Source organism: Chamaea fasciata, unplaced genomic scaffold, assembly GCF_029207755.1.
Source record: "Chamaea fasciata isolate MVZ Bird 193981 ecotype frontalis unplaced genomic scaffold, bChaFas1.0.hap1 SCAF_5, whole genome shotgun sequence".
In the NCBI taxonomy this organism is placed as follows: Eukaryota; Metazoa; Chordata; class Aves; order Passeriformes; family Sylviidae; genus Chamaea; species Chamaea fasciata.
The window spans coordinates 10,260,501-10,279,708 of NW_027094090.1; positions in this window are offsets into that span (position 1 = coordinate 10,260,501).

Genomic DNA, 19,208 nt, shown 5'->3' on the forward strand with positions numbered 1-19,208 from the left:
ACCCCCAAGATGTTATAGATATTCCCATTTGTGTTTCCTATAAACTATGCTCACACTTGTGTGTGCTCTCAGGAGTATTCATGTTGATCAGAATTCAAAACTAGTTAGTTTTAGAGTACATGTAAAATCTCTAGTGATGAATGCACCTACATCACCCAAAAGTTGATATCAGCACTACAGGTATTACAGAAAGAATAAAGCAGAACTATTCTAAAGACACTGAGAGCTGCATGTCTAAAGATTAGACAGACAGTTCTTCCAAAACAACCCTACCTTTGGCTTCTTTTCACCCAGTGTGTGCCAAAAAAACGTTCTTCTTTAGTTTTTACTATGTAGCTGCCCCCCAAAAATTACAGATTTTTGTTTCGGTCTTTGGTTGAACACTTTTGTTTTAAACAAGTTAGTCACCATTGTTTTCTGAGCAGAGCATCAACATGAAGCTTAATGAGAAAGCTGAAAAAGAAAATAACTTAAAAATATTATTAAAGCAACAACAAAAAAGCCAACCCCCAAAAATACACATATGAAAAACAGAAAGCAGTTGCTGACCATCTAGTCCAAGAGAATGTATTGAGGTGAGCCATGTCTCTGAATTTTTACCTATCCTGGTATAGAAGAAGCATCATTTATAGAAACTGTCAATTAAAACCAGGAGACATAATGCAGTAAAAATTAACTCTTATGACACTATCACAACATATCTTCCAAACTAGATGTCAGTTCTGCGGCATGAAGAAAGTTAGTTTCACAGACAGATAAAAAAGGGTATTAGGACATTCTTTTATCCTTTAGGATAGTAATAAAATTGCAGCATGGCAGAATGTGGGGAAGTTCTGATTCTTGACAGAAGTGTGAAGCATGTGTTGTGTATGTGCTCTGTATGGAAGCAGGGAATGCTCGGTGGAGCTCTGAATCCTCTCAGCAACAGCCCAGACACTCTGGGAAATAAAAATCCAGACATCAGTCTGGCTGAAAGCACTGAAACTAAGCTAAAAACATATGTGATTACTTGTGTAGGTGACAAGAGAAACTGGAAATAAAGTACTCTAGACAGTCAATAAACCTGTCTTACAAACTTCCCTTTGTCCTCAGTAAAAAAAAACCAAACAAACAACAAACCTCTCAAAATCATCCAAAAACTTAGCCTCAAGTGTAACCTAACATAAATGTCAAATATTTAAGAAAACATAAGGTTAGTAATGTTTTCTGACTGCAAAAAGACTGCATACTCAAAATATGCAGAAAATAATCCCAACTCTACACAATAACCTTTGTGCTTTCTGCCTGCTCCTGCAGTTAACACATTAGAGACTTGGTGGTGCATCATTAATGTGTTCTGCAAACTGTGCCACAGGGTTTGGATGACCAGTGGCAACTATGAGAACTTTGCTGTTGGTGATGCCTTAAGTTTTAGCTTTCATATTTTTCAGATTCTGTGCTGCTTAGGTGTGTAGTTCTGAGGCTCATATTCAGTGTTAGTAAGCTCTGTTCACAGGGTAGGTAGACGAAACAAATCCTTTTCCAGCTTGAGACCAAGGACAAGCATGACAAGTTTTCAGGCCCAAATAAGGACAAACAAGGGAGGGCTGAGGGGAGAGAACATAAGAAGGATGAAACTCCATAACCTGAAGCTGTAATTGAACAATTAACCTCAATATGCAAATGGACCAAAACTTGTAAAAGTGTGAAACCTCATGACCACTCATCCATTTTGTGACCAGTTTGGGTCCATCTTGGGTGTAGCCCTGGCCAGGCTCTTGTACTGCCCAAGGTGTATCCTTTAAGGCCTTTTAATAAATACCTATTTTATTCTCTTAGTTCTGTCCAATTTCTGTTCCAGGTCAGACTTCATAAGGCATCATTAGTCTTGGAGCAATGTGCTACACAATCTTGGAAGGCTGAAACGGCAGAATCCTTTATTTCCATAAACATTCCAATATTAGATACAGATAAGAGTAGTTTTACATGAAAACAGTTTACTATTTACTATTTGGATTACTTTTTTACCATTTATTTTTTTAATCTCCACAGCTTTTAATTGAAAAAGCTGTAAGAAGGAAGGGAAAACAACAAGAAAATTGCATCTTTCATTATGTCAACAGGTATCCTCAGTAAAGAGCATCATGATGTGCTGCTGAACAGCATTTGTGATAATTATAATGCAAATAAATTGACTAGTTTAAAGAAGCAGCTGCTAGTGTTTTCATCATAAGTGCCATGAGTACCTTTTCAAAGGGAGAGGATGTAAATATTCCATATTCACTAAATCACATTATTACACTGACTTACAAGCCAATGTGAGATACTTTCCACAAGTAATAATGCATTTAAAGTTCAAAAGAAGTTCTTTTAGTTTCTATAGCAAAGAAAGGTCCTTGATGATCTCAGAATAAGGCTAAAAAGATCTAGAATGTTTTCAGACAGAGCCCAGAAACTGCTGCAAAACCTTCACTCTAGTAACAGAGGAGAAGGAGGAGCTTGGTGTGTGTTACCCTGTAACCAAGGCTGTCATCCCTGCAAGGGGAGCTGGACTAGGGACACCTTAAACTGTACATGAACTACTGTTAGCTATACTGGTTCATGCTTTTCCACATGTAAAGCAACAACCACCTCTTGGCACAAACCTTCTTTTCAAACTAAGGACTAGGTTTTTCTAAAAGAGTGTCTTGAAAATTTGATGCACAAACTCATGGTGTTAGCCACTCCTCTGCCGATGTTCCAGAACTTGCCACATCATAGATAGTGTGTCTCACCTGACAGTGAAGTAAAGCTGGTCTGACAGACTGAGGGCAGTCAGAGGGCAGCAGAGGTAATTACAGAGATAGGCCATTACAAAAGAAACAAAGCAATAAAACCAACCTTGTGATGCATAGATCCTCCAACAACAACAGAGTGCTAGACGCTAAGGAATATCACAGAATCACAGAATCGCAGAATATGTAGGTTGGAAGAGACCTTCAAGATCATTGAGTCCAACCCAGCCCTAACACCTCAACTAGGTCATGGTATCAAGTGCCACATCCAGTTTCCTTTTAAACACATCCAGGGATGGTGATTCCACCACCTCCCTGGGCAGACTATTCCAGTATTTAATCACTCTTTCTGTGAAAAACTTCCTCCTAATATCCAACCTATATTTCCCTTGATGCAACTTGAGATTGTGTCCTCTCGTTCTGTCAGATGCTGCCTGGAGAAAGAGACCAACCCCCAGCTGTCTACAACTACCCTTCAGAAAGTTGTGGAGAGTGATAAGGTCACCTCTGAGTCTCCTTTTCCTCAGGCTAAACAACCCCTGATCCCTCAGTCGTTCTTCATATGGCTAGTTTTCCAAGTCCTTCACCAACTCAGTTGCCCTTCTCTGGACACATTCAAGCATCTCAACATCCTTCCTAAACTGAGGGGACCAGAACTGGACACAATAATCAAGGTGTGGCCTCACCAGTGCCGAGTACAAGGGAAGAATGACCTCCCTGCTTCTGCTGGCCACACCATTCCTGGTACAGGCCAGGATGCCATTGGCCCTCTTGGACACCTAGGCACAGGGTTGGCTCATGTTCAGCCGGCTGCTGACCAGAACCCCCAGGTCCCTTTCGTCCTGGGCACTGTCCAGCCACACCATCCCCAGCCTATAACGCTGCAGGGGGTTATTGTGGTCAAAGTGAAGGACTCGACACTTGGACTCATTAAACTTCATTTTGTTGGACTCTGCCCATTGACCCAACCGTTCCAGATCTCTCTGCAGAGCCATCCTGTCTTCCAAGCAGTCGACACACTCTCCCAGCTTAGTGTCATCTGCAAATTTACTAATGAAAGATTCAATACCCTCATCCATGTCATCAATGAAAATATTGAACAGAGTTGGTCCCAGCACAGACCCCTGAGAAACAGCACTGGTGACTGGCTGCCAGCTGGATACAGCACCATTCACCACCACTCTCTGGGCCTGGCCATCCAGCCAGTTCCTAACCCAGCAAAGAGTGCTCCTGTCCAAGCCGTGGGCTGCCAGTTTTTCCAGGAGTAAACTGTGGGAGACAGTGTCAAAAGCCTTGCTAAAATCTAAATAGACAACATCCACAGCCCTTCCTGCATCCACCAGGCAGGTCACCTGGTCATAAAAGGAGATCTGGTTGGTCAAACATGACCTACCCCTCCTAAACACGGGCTGGCTGAGCCTGAGACCCTGGCCATCCTGTAGGTGCTGCAGGATGACACTCAGTATAAACTGTTCCATTATCTTGCCAGGTACTGGGGTCAGACTGACTGGTCTATAATTACTGAGATCCTCCTTCCCACCCTTTTTGTTAATGGATATCACATTGGTCAGTTTCCAATCTTCTGGGACCTCACCAGTGGGCCAGGACTGGTTGTAAATGATGGAGAGCGGCTTCACAAGCTCATCTGCCAGCTCCCTCATAACGCTGGGATGGATCCCATCTGGGCCCATAGATTTATGAGTGTCCAAGCATCTCAGCAGTTCTCTGACTGCCTCCCCTTGGATAATGGGGGGATCATTCTGTTCCCTGACACCATCTACCAGCCCAGGAGGACAGTTGTCCTGTAGGCAAGTTGTCTTCCCACTGAAAACTGAGGCAAAGAAGGCATTAAGCACTTCTGCCTTCTCCTCATCAGCAGTTACTAAGTTCCCTTCCTTATCCAATAGAGAGCAAAGGTTAGCCTTACCTTTCCTTTTACCAGTAATGTATTTTTAGAAACACTTTTTATTGTCCTTTACAGAAGTCGCCATTTTAAGTTCAAATTGAGCTTTGGCCTCCCTAATCTTTTTCCTACATTCTCTAGCAGCCCCCTTAAATACTTCCCGAGGGACCTGGCCCTCCTTCCAAAAATGATACATCCTCTTTTTATACCTGAGTTCATCCAAAACCTCCTTGCTTATCCAGGCTGGGCGTTTGCCTCATCAACTGGTCTTCCGGCACACAGGAACAGTCTGTTCCTGTGCCCTCAAAAACTCTGTTTTGAAGAACACCCAGCTTTCCTGAACTCCTTTTTTTTAAAGGGCTTCTTCCCAGGGAACTCTCTGAATAAGTCTTTTAAAAAGGCCAAGCTTTGCCCTCCGGAAGTCCAATGTAAAAGTCTCATTGATGTACCTCCTGATTTCACCAATTATCGAGAACTCTATAATTTAATGATCGCTCTGCCCCAGTCGTCCTCCAACCACCACATCTCCCACCAGCCCATCTCTATTTGTGAACAACAGATCCAACATAGTCTCTCCCCTGGTGGGCTCACCTACCAGCTGTGACAAAAAGTTATCATCCATGCACTCTAAAAATTTCCTGGACTCTCTCTTTTCTGCAGTATTAAGTTCCCAGGAGACGTCTGGCAGGTTGAAGTCACCCACAAGAACAAGGGCTGATGATCCTGAAACAGTCTCCAGCTGCTTGTAGAATAAGTTGTCCACCTCTTCCTCCTGGTTGGGTGGACAATAACAGACTCCCAGTACAATGTCAGCCTTGTTGATTCTCCCCTTAGTTCTCACCCATAGGCATACAACTCCATCTTCATTAGTTTCAGCATCTATGGAGTCAAAAACCTTCTTAATATAAAGGGCCACTCCTCCACCTCTTCTCTCTTTCCTGTCTCTTCTGAAGAGCTTGTAGCCATCCAGGGCAGTGCTCCAACTATCTGAGTCATCCCACCCCATTTCTGTGATGGCGACTACATCATAGCTTTGCTGTTGCACCATGACCTCCAGCTCTTCCTGTTTGTTACCCATGCTGCGTGCATTGGTATACATGCACTTCAGCTGGGCTAATGATTTCACCCCTAACTCAGGCTTAGCACCCTTGGGCCTGCTTCCAGGCAGCCCAGTTGCATCAGTTGCATCCTCTTCCCACTTCAAACCTAGTTTAAAGCCCTCTCAACGAGGTCTGCCAGCTCCTGAGCCAAGAACCTTCTATCCTTAACAGGGAGATGTATCCCATCTGGTTCCAACAGAGCAGGTGCTGTGAAAGTTGCGCCATGATCAAAGAATCTGAAATTTTGTTGATGACACCAACCTTTAAGCCACTTGTTAATGACGTGAGTTCTCCTATTTCTTCCATCATTTTTCTCTGCCACCAGAGGGACTGAGCAGAACACTACCTGGGTCCCCGTCTTATCAACCACATGACCCAATGCCCTGAAGTCCCTTTTAATTGCCTTGACACTCCTGTTTTCGATCTCATCACTGACAGCATGGAGTATCAGCAGTGGGTAATAATCAGTGGGCTGAATCAACCCAGGAAGTCTCTTAGTAATATCCTTTATCCAGGCCCTAGGAAGGCAGCAGACTTCCCTGTGGGATGGATCTGGGCGACATATGGGGCCCTCTGTTCACTTCAGAAGGGAGTCTCCTACTACAATTACCCTTCTTTTCTTCTTGATGTTAGAGGTGGAGATTCGTCTTATAGATGAATCCAAATAGGGAGGCTCACTGGGCAGATAATGTCCCTCTAAATCATCTAAATCGTCTAGCTGGTTCTCTAGAGCCAGGGCCTCATACCTATTCTGAAGTGGCACCTGGCTGGGAGATGGAGGTTGGGAGAAGTTTTTGTTATTACCTCCCCGAGCAGGGACCCTTTTCCATTCCCCTTCATCTACCCGATGCTCTTCTATTGCCTGGGAGTGGGAGTCATACAAGTCCTCTGAGCCCAGATGGGCATCCCTTAAAGATGGAAGGGCTGAACTTCACCAGTCTATTTCCCTTTCACTTTCCCTGATACTCCTTAATCGTTCAACTTCCTCCCTAAGCTCAGCCACCAGTGAAAGAAGGTCATTCACTTGCTCACACCTCAGGCACGCCTCCTTCACATTATCCCCTAAACAACTGATAAGCTCAAACACTCTGGGCAGGGATGGGTCTGTACAGACGCATCCTTTCTGGAGGGCTCCACTTGGTCACATGCACTAATACCAACAGCAGTTTTTGACCGTGTTGAAACCATTACTAACAGAAACCACAAGACCAAACAGTCAGTAGAAAAACCTCAAACAACACAACACACGGTACTCATTGCCAGCAAGAGACTAGCAACCCTGCCTGCTTGCCCTGCCTGCACGAACTGCTGCGCAAACTGCTTTGGCCACGCCCTAGAGACCTGCCACGCCCCTGTTTGCCCGCTCCTGTTCGCCGCGCTCCCTACAGACCTCTTATAATGGGCCACTCAGCAACGCAGGGAGCTCCACCCCTCGCTTCCTGAATGACTCACGAGTCAATATATTAGAATAAGAACAGTTAGAAAAGTAAATTGTGCCAGCTTTTGCCTCAGAAGTTAATAAATGATTTGTTCTACCTTCATGGTGATATTCTTCAGGTGTCTTCTGTGCAAAATACTTAGTTCCAGAAATTTAACTGACTGCTTCAATCTACCATGACCAATCTTCTGAGACTTTTCATGTTGCATGAGTTAGTTTGTGTGCCATGCTGTGAAATCTCTGTTGTAATCACAAACCATTTTTTCCAGAGAAGGGAATCTGGCAATGCACAAACATTACAGCTCAAAGAGTACTCTGCAGAGCAGTGGGAGATTCCATGCACCAATCATGTTGCTCTACATATAGGGGAGAGGAAAAATCATCTCATTTGATTCCATGAATTCAATTCACTCTCAGCACTGCTTTGTTCAGATTAAGTGCAAATGAGAAATGTCAAATATTGTGCTAGTCTAAGTATTGTATACTGGGTAACACCCAGTCTAAGGTGGCTTTAATTGTGAAAATGGTGTCAAACATCTTCTCCAGTCTGATGTGCAAGTCATAGAATCACTAAACTGTAGAACCATAGAATCTGCTGAGTTGGAAGGGATCCGTCAGGATGGAACCCTGAGCACGACAGGCCAAGAGTCACACCATGGGCCTCAGAGCATTCAGTGTCCAAGTGCTTCTTGAACTCTGTCAGGTTTAGTGCTGTGACTGGGGAGCCTGTTCCAGTGTTCAACCACTCTCTGGGTAAAACGCCTTTTCCTGATGTCCAGACTAAACCTCCCCTGACTCAGCTCCCTGCCATTCCCTCGAGTCCTGTCTCTGGCCAAGACAGTGAACAGATCAGTCCCTACTTCTCTACTGCCCCTCATGAGGATATTGAAAACCACAATGAGGTCTCCCCTCTGTCTTCTCTTTTCCAGACTGAACAAATCAAGTTACCTCAGCTGCTCATAATAAGGATTCCCCTCCAGACCCTTCATCATCCCTGTGGCCTTCCTTTGCACTCTCTCCAATATCTCAATGTCTTTTTTATATTGTGGTGCCCAAAATTGCCCCCAGGATTCAGTGAGGCTGCTGCAGAGCAGAGCAGAGCAGAGCAGAGCAGAACAACCTCCTCCCTAGCCCTGATGCCCCCTGGATATGGTTTGCCCTCCTGGCTGCCAGGGCACTGCAGAGTCATTTTCAACCAGGACCCCCAGGTCTCTTTCTGCAGCTGCTCTCCCATCTCTGGTTTCCCAGTCTTTACACAGGACCAGGTTTGCCCTGTGCCAGGTGCAGAATCCAGCCCTTTCCCAGGTTGAACTTCACATGATGCATGATTGCTCATCTCTAATTCATTGATGTCTCTCTGCAGGACCTCTCTACCCCAAGGGAGTCAAAAGCTTCTTCCAGTTGAGTGACATTGACAAACTTCCTTAGTATTCATTTGAGTTCCATGTCCAAGTTATTAATGACGATAGTGAAGAGAATAGGGCTGAGGGTGGAGCCTGCAGACCCCCACTAGTGACAGGTCACCAGCCTATAAGCACGTCTGTAGATTTCTTTATTGGGTAGATTTACACTATATTTTATTTCAAGTCAAACAGCTAAGGCACAAATGATTAGAACTATTATTGCAGTTGAGCTTTCAGATGAAAACTAGTCCAGAAATCAAGGTAATCTAATTTAGATTTACAAAGCTCCAGATAAATGGCTAGGTCCTTTTAGAGACCTTCAAAATTATTGCCAGTACTGATGTTAAAATATTTTGGCAATCAAAGAGCTGGTATTAGCTATTATTAAGTGCTACTGAAAGTGGAAGAAGCCAGGAATTCTTTCAAGAATGGGATCTTATCTTTCCCCAGATTGTATCCATAATCTTGTAGATAGTATGCCAGGTTTCTTTTTGATGGCTGCTAAAAACTGCTGTAAACTCCGAAAGAGCCTGATTTTTTCACTTAGAAAGTACTGGAGAGTTCCAATTGACCTCAAGCTCTATGCTGACATAATACAGCTTGTAGTTAACTGTCAAAATTTTTTAGAGACTTGTATATATTTTTAAAATGTGTTTTATGGCATAAAGGGTTAAATATGTAGATATTTATAGGAATACATGTGTGTGTATATAGCCTGGTTAGTCTATTACAGGATATATTGAACTAAAATTTTATGCTCATAGACTGACTTAGAAATGCATTCAATTTTTTCTTTAGACAGTATTTCTTCCAGATGTTATTTTCTCTGACATTTTAAAATACAAGCTGTTTCTAAGCTATCCCTCAATACGTTTGAACTATTTTTAATTAAAGAATTTTAAAGAAGTTATATTTAAACAATCTGTGTTTTCTGGATTGAGGCAAAAGTTTTTTAAATCTTACCTGGAATAAATTTTATTGCAACACAGCATGAGAACAAAGTGAGTTTCTAAAATAGTTTACTGTGGTGGGTTTGGATACTCTCCTTTATTCATCTGGATTTACACTGGACAAATTAATTTTCTAAAATAACTGTAAGAGCCCATCTTCTCTTAGCACCCTATTTTCCCTCATGTGTATCTCTAGCCTTACAGATAGAGCTTCCAATGCTTTATTTCTAAACATAGCTTTTCAGATTTTATTTTCTCAAAGCGACAAAGGAGTACTCAAACCAATAATATAATCCTGTCCACACTATGGATAACAAACCATAGTAGGTTGGTTGGTGTTTTTCTGTGTTTTTTGTGGTTTGTTCTTTTTTTTTTTTTTTTCTGTATTTAAACACAATGTATATGTTAGTGTGAGAACAGGTGAAGGGCAGACTGGCTCCAGACAGAGCTGAGCAGGGCAAAACCAGCCACACTACCACCTTGGCTCGCATCAGCAGCCTTGGCTTTACCAGGCAGGAGCTCAGGGAGACTTGATGTCCCTGAGTGAATATCTCAGAAGTCAGAACTCCCTGTACTGGTGTCCAAACCAGGAGGATTTCTGGTGTGGTATCACATCCTGAGTGTGGTATCACATCAGTATTGTTCCCATGGCTCCAGCATCACTATTGTCTTGAGTTAGTCAAAGTCAACCAAAGGGAAATTCTCCCTTTGCCTCCCTTGCTCCCTTGTGCCAACAGGAGTACTTGTATGGCTGGGTGGGGAGCCAAGGCACTCCTAGATAGACAGAGGCTGTTTGGATCAGGAAAACAACCAGTGGGTTTAAAAAAAAAAAAATAAAAAGAGTAAAGGAAAAAGAGGTTCTCTGCATTTTAGGTCTCCTTCCACAACAGAGGAAGAGGCAAAAAGAGGGATTGATTACACTATGGTCAACTTAGAAACAAACATTGCTTTTCAGAGCCCATGCATGGAGGACCCTGTTGTCTCTGACTTTTCTGTGAGGAGAGAAAAGTTGCCTCCAGGCTTGCCATACATTATATGCTTTCTCCTATTATCAGTATGTGGCCTGTATGTGATGACTTTTTAGATAGATTTCAACACTGGAATGCCCAGAAGAAAAACAAAGTTAAACTGTTTTAACTGAGGCATTTAAGAAAAGAGTGAGAATGGTGAGAAGCCAAGAGCTTGGTGAAGGCAGTCAGTAACTAGCCAGATATCTAGAAGGTTTAATTCCAGTTTTCTACCTGTCTGCCATGCACTAGGTTTGCTCAGATAAAGAGAAAGGAACCACTTTAATCAATAGCTGTGTCAGTCAGTATAACTGCTCTGTAGAAAGGGAAGGGAAATGAGGTTTATTTCATAATGTAAATATAAGGTTGTGGCAAAATTCTGTGATTTCTCAAATGGGTTGTTTCACACACTTGTATAAATCTAACTTTTGGCTTGAGAATGAGAGTTTTAACACATTTTCTCAGCGTTGTTTCCAAAGTGTAAAGAGATGTTGGTTTGGACAGATGTTGTAGGGGATCCAAGTGTAACAAGTAAACAAGTATAGAAACATTATCAACAATTACACAGTAAATACAAAATCCACAAATAACGTCATCCCCTTTGGATCACCTGGACTCATTTCTCTTTCTCGCTTTTATAGAAAATTAAAGATATTTTTTGCTGATTATTTCTCTTTTAGGTCTTTAAATTACAAAGAAATATGTAAAACTTAACAAATTAAAATAAAGACTTTGTAGACAAATGCAGTTTTATACAGAAAAACACTGAGGTAGTGATAACATCTCTCCATTTACCTAAGTGAGTTGTTTTGATTCAAGGTGAGAAAATTACCCAGAAACAAAATTAATGATCTAATGAAATTAAGTGTATACGTGGATGACATTGTTCTGACAGTTTGAAGTAAAAAGTCAGAAGGACACACAGCAGAGCAGAAGTTAGTGAAATGAAATCCAGACTCACCACAACTAACAAGGAGAGAGATCCAGGGCTTCTCTTGCTGTGTTGAACCATGTCAAGCAGTGTAAGTAAGGGCTCAGACCCAATATATATGTAAAAATATAATTAGATTTCATAGCATAATAAATAATTTCATGTTTCCAAAGAAATAAAAAAAGCAAACCAACCAAAGAAAACAACACCAGAAAACTTTTCTACAAAAGTCTAAATCAGACTTTAAAAAAATGCCTTCTTTTTTAGTACACAACATAAAATAAAAATAGATTATTAGATACAGTATCTTGAACCATCACTGCTAGCTTCTTAGATTTCTTGGACACCTATAAAGGTCAGTTTATTCCCATTACTTGGAAAGGAAAATAGAATGTCCAAAAGGCTGTTGGACACTGGAAATATGAGGTGTCATAATATGGTGACAAGATGAAAGCACATCTTTGGTTTATTTTCATATGTATTGCTGACCTGCAACAAAGAGCTCCAACATTTAAAAAACCTCATATTGAATTATCTGCTCACATGTGCCTGCCGGCCTCCCCAGAACATTTACCCCTTTTCTGGCAAAATATAAACCTTCGCACATTCCCTCTGTAACCTGAAAAACATGTTATGATATTTTCAGAAGCAAAACTTTTTTTTTTTTTTTTAAATAACCATCCTAGATGAAATACACTAAACCAGTTGAGACCTGCCACAGATCCAGCTGTGTTTACCAACTGACAATAAGACAAATTTACTGTGCAGATGAACAACCCCAAAATGTGATTTTCACCTTTCAAAAAAACTGTGTTTGATTTAAATTTGTTATTACAATTTTGTTGAGTTTTCATTTTATCCAGACTACTGGAGATAACAGATAAGGTTTAGTTAGATAAATTAGATACAAGTTTTCTTAAATACATGAAAGGCGAACCTTAAGAAGCTTGATGCTCAAAGTAGCTTTACTTAAGTGCATACCGTGCTAAAGGAGCAAATATCTTGAGGGAACCTTGGGGACTGAGTGGTCATATGATTTATTTTCTGAAGGACATTACAGAGACAAGTGAACCATTGCAATTTTAAAAGTAATGTGCAATATATGTCATAGATGAATGAATAATTTTCTTGTTTTAGAAAATCAAGGGGACTGAGGTCTAGTAATATTACTGCAAATGTCAAAAGTTTCCACTTCTTTCAAATGTTAAAAAACCCCCAAAAACACCCCCACCCAAAAAAAAAAAAAAAACAACCCAAAAAAAACCCCACAACAAGATAAAAGCCAAACAGGAGAGTATTTTCTCAAGGCTTGTCTAATCAGCATTTAATAATAGTGGAGATTTTAGCTGTCTTTTTGCTTAACTATTGGTTTACATTGCAAATGACAATTGCTGCTTTTTTAAATATTACTTTTGCAGGGGCAGGGAAAGAAAACTTTAGGGATGCCATAATTCTGCAGAGTTTACAGATCTTTAGATGCTGGTGGTTGAGCTGATTAGTGAACACATCTGTAAGTTAAATTCTCAGAGGCTGTTTCCATGCTGGCTGAAACCAGAAAGTGTTGGAAATCTATTGAGAAGGTTTAAGATTCCCAGCTCAAAAATCCAAGGCACACACACTTGCCTGAGGATCTGAATGGAGTTATTTGAAACCAGATTGCTGCCACCAGTCTATTCATATCCAGAGCTACAGAATTTGCCAGCTGAGGATAGGCTTATTTATGAGATAGAGTCACATTGTGCTCTCTTCAGTCCAAACCACATGATAAGCAGAAGGGATAGAGTTGTGGGTTTACTTCTGTAATTTGTCCTTAGTCTGCTTTCATTTTGTGTGCGGTCTCCTCACTTACAGCAATCAGGAAATACATGAACACTTCCAGTATAATAAGGCAGCATGTGACTCTGGAATCTGATTATATTCCTGATGATTAAAGTAAAAGGAGTAATTTAAATTCCAAATGATGCCAGAATCAGAGTACGGTTGAAAAGACTACACTACTAAAAAGTAGGAAAATGAAACGTGAACATAATTTCAGTAGATAAAGCTATATTAATAATAAAATAATTTACATTTTTTGGTAATGATTTCCTGACTTTAATGACTTCTTATTAATGTTAAAACAAAGTTATTTTCTTTTTCAAATAAGGTTTTGGAAAGGTAAGAAGAAAGACTGGTCTAGTTTAATTGACTTTTTTCCCTTGTTGCACCAAATGTTTTTAGAAGGTGGAGCCTATCTGATGGGAAGGTGGTACACAGGAATTTAGGAATATTTTCACACACTTGAATGCCCTATTAATCATAGGTTATCTTATCAAGAACCATTCTCCTTTTGAGTCCAATTCAAGTTTAAGATACGACCGGCTCCAGAGCCATGAAAATCACAATGTTCCCTCCAGAAGCTGTACTGTGTGTTTGATTGAAACAGACCATTTTAAGTTTCGTTTGTGTCTATCTTTGTTCTGGCTACAAAAATCATGAGAATACTTTCAGTTCTCAGGCTAAAGGAATTACTGAACAAGATTATTTTTATTTCTTTGAAGTGTGTCCTAGCTTGTCCTGTGGCCAGGTAAATCAAAAAGACCAATACGTTAACTGACCGTGTCACGTGCTTTCTGGTGAGAAATTTACCTTAATTTACTTCTCATTTAAAACCTTTTTTCACAGTCCCTTTCAACCTTTAATGACAACCTCTAAAACTGAAGGAAACTCATCACCCTATTTTTCACTCCCTCAATCATTTACAGTATTTACCTATACTGTCATGGCTTTAAAGAAAGACATGAATTTATCTTAAATAAAAGATATGAACATGAATTAATTGGCTAAAGCTTCACACGGGGGTCAAGTAGCATGTCATTTGTCTGAATACCTCTTTTCTAGGAATGTAAATATATAGAAAATAAGGATCAGCTATAACTAATAAAGCTTGTCTTTAGACTGAATTTCAGACCTTGGTCTTTGCAGTTGAAAAGCAATTCCAGAAGCCCAATTGCCAATACTGCTTCTTATTGGATTTTAAGACAGGATGCTTTGGGTGAATCAGTACTTGACTGGAAGGTCATAATGCTACTCACCATGATTCACTCTCATTTTCAAAAAGTGACATTGGCCTGTTGAGAGATGTCATTGCCTGTTGGTAATCTTAAGATTTATGCATGGAATTTTTATTTCAGATGTTTGGGATTACAAAAATAAAAACAAATCCAACTAACATATATTTAGGAAAAGAAATCAGTAGTCATAACTATGCTCTTCATACATTCGGAAAAATTGTTCCGAATTTCTTAGGCTTTTTCCAGTGTGGTGAAGGGTTAATAGTGAAAGAAATCCTTCACTTAATTCATTCACAAAAACCTCTGGCTAATGCAAATGTTTCAATCAAATCATGTTTGTGTTTGGACAAAAGGGTTCAGATTCAGCATTGATTTAACCTCACTAGTTTCTTTGGTCCTTTTGCAGAATTAAATTGCTAATTTAATTTACAAAGTGGCACATTCAGCTACCATACAGCCAGATCCTGAAACCATTCCAGAATCTCATAGCAGCAGACACTGAGATGTATATTCATTTTGGGACTGGTGCTGATCATTCTTGGCCCAGCCAGCTTCCATCTCTTTATTGCTGAGGAAAAAAAAAAAAATAGATACAATATTCAATATTTAATGTTGTACCATCCTTCAGTGTTATTATGAATTCCTTCCAACCACCAATAGAGGAATAGATAAGGCATCCCCCTTACATATGACATGGAAAGAAATTATCTTTGTTCCTTTTATTGATACTTTTCAATACATAATTTGCTGAAAAACAAATTAAAAGATAAGTGGAGTTTTTTAATGCATTTGATAAAATTAATTTCCTTTCAACAATTTGTTTTTCGATATGTGAAATAATTTACACTGTATAAACACTTTTCCCTACTTTCTTCGCACTGCTGCTTCCAAGAGTGTTATTAGAGTTTCAGACTTGAACAATTCACTGTAAAACTTGAAGATAATTGAGAAGACATCTTTAGAAAGACAACCCAGGTCTATGTTTACAATGAAGTATGACAAGTTATCAAGGTAATGTGCGGCTGAGGGAAAAGCTAAGATGCAGGCAATACGACAGCTTGAGGAATTGAAAGGTTATGATGAAAGAAATATTATTGAAGCCCAGTGTATTGTAAATATATTTAACTTTAGAAAATACAGAAAAAATTACTTCAATTGCAATGTTATTTCCATACCAAAATGGTCTGAAACACATCAGTATTTTCTGAACTTAGTTTAACAGTAGAGAAGATTCAGAGTAAATTGGAAAAAAAAAAATCTTCTTTTTTTTTTTTTTTCCTTCATCATATTCCAGATATGTCCATGGGAGGATGGCTCAATGCTCCCTTTGGTCATTTGGCAGAATCTGACCTCTTCTAGCTCCCAGAATGGATGTGTTAATGTGAGGAGCAGCGAAGTGAAACAGTCTGTGAAAAAACAGTATGTCCAGAGAATGAGAGAAAATTAAGCTGCCTGACTCAGAGATATTTTAGTCAACTCTTGTAGGTATGCAGTGACTGTCTAGCTGAGCCACCATTTAACTATAAATGCAGAATAAATCATATCAAAAGTTTAGATCAAAGGCTGTATAAAGGAGTATCTGTAAGGCAGAGCTACTAATCACAACTAATTCTTTTGACTCTGCCAAACCACCTTTCTCAACTTGTCTCTGTTAGTAAGTGTGCAAAATCTAAAACACAAGTCAGATGACAGCAAAAAAAAGGCAAAAAACCTACACAGAAAGGATGTACTGGGAATAACCAACTAAACAATGGTTTGATGGTTTGGAGTGACAGTATGTGAGTGGAGGAAGGGGATCATTTGGCCAGTTGGAAAAAAATAGGAAGGAAATTAAAAAGTATGGAAAGGCTTAGGGATGAAGGAAAGAAGAGTTAACAAATTGTGGAAACTCAATTGAAAAATGTTAAATGATGGAAGCTTTTGGACCACACAACTAAAGTAGGCAGAGGAGTAGTAGTTCAGGTAGAAAAATCTTCAAGAGGCCATTAACAACAATCAATCAGTTGTTTCTACAGAAAAATTTTTGTTGGATGATGTTAATAAGCCTTAAAGTTCAGAGGAAAACCTGTTCACAAAATGTGTCAGAGTCCTGAAAATTCCATCTGAACCATGAACACAGGAAACCTTCATTCCTAGGTTCTTTTTCACTGCCAGGACAAAGTAACGCCTGTGGCATGGTAGTATCATTTATGGTTCATTATAAACTTCTAACTCTTTAAGTTTCCTGGAGAATTAAAATTGCTCTATAAGTAAGGAAGTATAATTTACTGATTTCTCTAGTTGTTTTAATTTCTTGTGCATATTTTGATGCAGGATTTATTTTCTTTTTTTTTTTTAACTTTAGTTTGTTATTTTGTTCTCTTTTATTCATTTTTTTTCTCCTTAATTTATGTCATCACCACAGTGAAGGAGAACAAATATCTTCAAATGAAAAAATCATTCTCTGAAGTGCAAAGCAAAAGTTGGCTCACTTTGGAGCTCACTATTACGACCCATACAGATTTTCCAAGATACCTGCCCCAGCTGACATTTCATGCATTAACCATAGTCCATAAATTCTATTTCAAAGTTGAAATTTACAATGAACTCCATTCATAAAACTGTCATGGTAGGTTTTCTGAGAGCATTTCACACTGATGTGCAGAATGCTTCCAAGCTGAGTAAAAGCTGAGTGGCTCATACCTATCAAAGCTTTGTCCTTTATAGACAGATGGTCAACTTGCCGTTGGACTGGGAGAAGGCAGTGGGAGATGTGTTGCCTCAGATGTGGCAGACTATAAGGAAACTGGCTCATAAAGAGCTGATCTGTGCTCTTTGCTGCCTGCTCAGAACCCATTTTAAGAACGTGACCTAACTCCCACCAAATCCACTCGGCTTCAGTAGGAACTGGGACATGATGTGTCTGAAAAGGAACATTTCTCTGGCATGAGGCAAAACAACTCATGAGTGGGAATTAGGAGATCATGGCAAAAGGAAAGAATTTTTTGTCTTATTAAATTTCCTCTTTGCTGTTATATTAAAAAATATAACTCATTTCATGACTTGAAAAATGATCATGTCAGACAGATTCTTAGTTGATAGAAATTGCTACAATTATGACTCATGTAGATCTACAGTAATTTCTGATGTATTCCTACCATGATCATTTAAATTAAGTAGAGGAAGAGATGTATAATGTATTGATTGGGTAAAGAGCATCATGTCATGGCTGCATTTTAATTCTTCTGTACTGAATTTCCTGGGGTTTATTGTTTTATAATTAATTTACCAGTCAGTTCTCTGCAACAGTTGTAGTGCTCCTTTGTCTTTTTTTGAGAGGCAGAGGTCAAAATCTTCAAAAAAATTTCCTCACTGGTCTTCCTCATCTTTCATTATCTGCAGAAAAAATGGAAGACAATTGTAACCGAAACATCACAGTCATAAATCACAGATTATATTTTAATTGTAAACACATTTAGAGATGGATCAATAAAATATCAGAACTATGATTGAATACTAGAGATCTAGAACATTCTGACTCAATAATCTCAGGATTTCACACAATGATATGACCTAATAGCTATTTTCAGATATTTCTCCTGCAAAAGCAATAGAAATACTAATGGAAAGTGACCGTACAGAACAGAAACTTAAAGACATATGAGAAGATTGGAAAATGAGCGTATTCAAATATGTTTCTCTACAAGATTTGTTGCTAAATTAAAAAAAAAATATAAAATTTTCCTGTTAAGAATTATTATGATGATTTTGGAGACTAAATTCAATCCACAAAATGTAAGGAGATATTTTCAAACCTCCTTTCTGTGTAAACCAAAATATAATTTTTAACTACTAATGCCTCAACAATTTTTTAAGGATGTAAAACCCACAGCTGCATTCACAGTGGGCTTTTGTCTTACTCCTAAATTAATAACTGAATAATTGACTGATTCTCTTTGCCATCACATGTCTTGCCTTGATTTTTTCGATAAAAATGTTTGTTGTAAGAAAAATGTTTATTTTCTAGTCCATTTACTTTGCATGTCTTTTTATTGATTTATAGGCTTCCTAACTGATCTTATAGCAAAGACATAAGCTATTTGATCCCATCAAAACACATAATTAAGGCTGTGAAACAAAATATTCTCAAATGAGACAAACCTTCTGTATTTCTCTTTTACTTGGATCGTTTGTTGTCTCTTGAGAGTCTAGTAAAAAAACAACTTAAAACATTACATTGACCTAAATATCATTGCTATGCATAGGATACATTTTATTTTAAGCTAAGCTTAACCAATTTCCCTTAGTTACTTGCAGAAAACTTTTTTCGCCAGTATAATTCAACTGGAAAGAGTGGACTTCCTTCTGTAGATAAGAGCCTGGACTCATATTTGTCATTATTTATATTCCAAAAGCACTTTGTGGTATCACAGTGGCTCTGAGTCTCCTGTTCTAGAGAGCATAGCTTCTTTAGTAGGTATAGGATACATCCAAGCAGCTGAGCCTTTAATTTAGTTACTAGTAGAATAAATTTAATTAAAAACAAGACAAAAGAAAAAAAAAAACAACCCCACACCCAACTAGTTATAAACATAAGAATAATATTCAAAGATTTGGAGTGGCAGATTTTTCAAGTTCACCACAATGGATTATTTCTGTATTTAGGGAACTCCACAGAAATGGAAGATACT